The following is a 2,579-nucleotide window of genomic DNA, read 5'->3' as shown; positions in this document are numbered from 1 at the left end:
CATAAATTGCTCTTCTTCTCTCAAATGTGATGAGTTCAAGTGTCTTGCAGAGTGTCTGTTTTAAGTAATAATAAATTTAGCCACCTGCATGATATATCCTTCTAATATGAGTTTGCGTGGAAATATAATTTTATGTGTTCTTTGTGTTTTAAAAATAAATTCTATAGCTATTTTTTGAATAAAATTAAAAGGTTTATTTATTGGTCAAAGATGTATTTTCTAATAATTAATTTATTCGTGTTTAAAACAACCTAGCGGTATCTTACAATTTTATGGATTTTGATATCTTGATCGAAAAACGTTTCAAATTTCAATTTTGTAGTATCTTTTATTTTAGAGGATGCTATTTTATTTAAACTTCTTGGCATTTGTAAAATTTAGGGAATCACGCAATGATTTTAGTTTTTATTCGAGAGCTAATGGGGAAAAGTCAAGATATAATTCAGTTGCTAGTGGATGGAAAGGTGCAAGGTGTGGCTCGACATACTAAAATGTATTTTTTGTAATTAAATTTTTATTGAAACATACACTACTTTTAATTGAACCTCAAACTGAATCAATTCTAACACATATGTTTTGTGTGAGATTGAAAATAAAAGAATCTTAATTTATCAAAAGGATATGAAATTCAGGATTTATTTGGTTTTTTTGATCTTGTTTAAAACTACTATATGCGGGCTGAATTTATTAGGCGTTAACAAAGTACCAAAGAAAAGCATTATGTCGATGTTATTTTCTAAACCGCCAGAAAAGGCATTACAAAGCAGGCTTGCAGCAAAAAAGGCTGCGTTGAGCAATATATATAAAAGCTATATGAAACCAAGGCAGGACATGATCCAAAAATCAAAATTAGTCAATCCAAGTGTCAGTAATTCCGGAGAAAAGGTTTTTGCAAGACCTCATTATTAAAAGTGAAATAAAAAAATTAGTATATATTTTTTAGCTGTATATCTTATAAAAGTTTATCTAATCATAAAGATAATTTTAAAACAATGTAAAACAAGTATACTTAAATCTACTAAACTAAGATTACACATGTATGTTTTTATAGTTTACTATATATACATTAAAAAGGTTTTTGGTGATATCTATCCAGGGTTTGGTTTTACTGGTGGTGCAGATGGATCAAAAATAAATAGATCAAAACTAAATCCATTCTTACCAAACGGAAGACTCAAAGATGATGCTGTCATTCCTTATGCAACAGAATCATTTGAAGAATTAGACCCAAATTATATAGCTAACCGGGATGGATACACGAGTTCCGACAATCTTATTTCTAGAACCAATTTGTTGCACAAACCTACACCGGATGCAATTTATGAAAGATTTCTTGAAAAAAATGATCATACCGATGCCTCCCCGTTTGACTATACAAGAGGATTTGTTTCGGGACCGGGCGATCATGGGGTTACTCAATCCGGTGATAATTTAACGGCAGCTGCCAATCTTCTTGGAACATCACAAGAATTTGATCCACCTAAGACTGGTCAGGCTCTTGTTATGGACCCAAACGATCCTAGCTCTAATGCAATAATTGATATACCACAAAATCGAAACTATTATCCATGGAACAACCCTTATGGAGTGGTTGAAACTGAAGAGCCAATAAAATTAAAAAGAAGATCAAGGCTTCAAAATGCTAATGATGACAAAAATTGAATAAAAGAGATTCTAAAAGCTTGTTATTTAGTTATTAGTGTCTAAATAACCATATAACTAAATGTTTAATTTATTATTATTTAAAAAAAGTATATGCATCCCAATAAGAACAAAATTTGAAATATCATAATTAAAATAAAATAAAACATAATTTAAGAGCGCTAAAGTGTTTTTTGGTTTGAATGAATTTATCCACAATTGAATCGAGGTAAATATAATTACTGATAGACAATAGATTATATCAATAATTAAAATTTTCAAGAAATAAACCCCTAAATGATTCTATGGTGGTTTTTATTTTCTTTATATATTTATAGCAAATAATTATTTATTTTACGAAAATTACTTGGCTATATTTTATCCATAATTAATGGTTTAACAAGAATTTTATTTATAGGACAATTTTTTGTTAATTACAATAAGCAGAATATAGATCACGATCTCTGCCTTGAAAGCGCAGAATAAATGTTTCTACGCATTCTATAATAATATTACATGCTAAATAACCTCTATTTTTATAAATAAAAAGACATAATATTTAATAAAATATCAACAGATTTTCCGCCTCAATGTTCAAATAAATTTCTATTCGAAAACCAAATATATTTCGCTATAAAATGGAAAAATAAATTTTACTTCTATATATTTTTTACTCTATAATATAATGTTGTCGCTATTAAATGTAAAAATTAAATTCAGTTCTATATATTTTTACTCTATCATATAATGTTGTCGTTATTAAATGGAAAAAATAAATTTTACTTCTATATATTTTTGCTCTATAATATAATGTTGCTATCAGCAAAAAAACAGTAAGTTTAAATATAACAAGCGCTTAATTTTTACTGATTGTATATGGTAAAAAAAGATACCATTTGCAACCCACAACAACGTAACTATTATATATATTATAATAT

This window comes from Rhyacophila brunnea, unplaced genomic scaffold (genome assembly GCF_057557595.1).
Source record: "Rhyacophila brunnea isolate RB1 unplaced genomic scaffold, BYU_Rbru_1.0 scaffold_168, whole genome shotgun sequence".
Classification (NCBI taxonomy): Eukaryota; Metazoa; Arthropoda; class Insecta; order Trichoptera; family Rhyacophilidae; genus Rhyacophila; species Rhyacophila brunnea.
Note: the sequence above shows the minus strand (reverse complement) of the source record.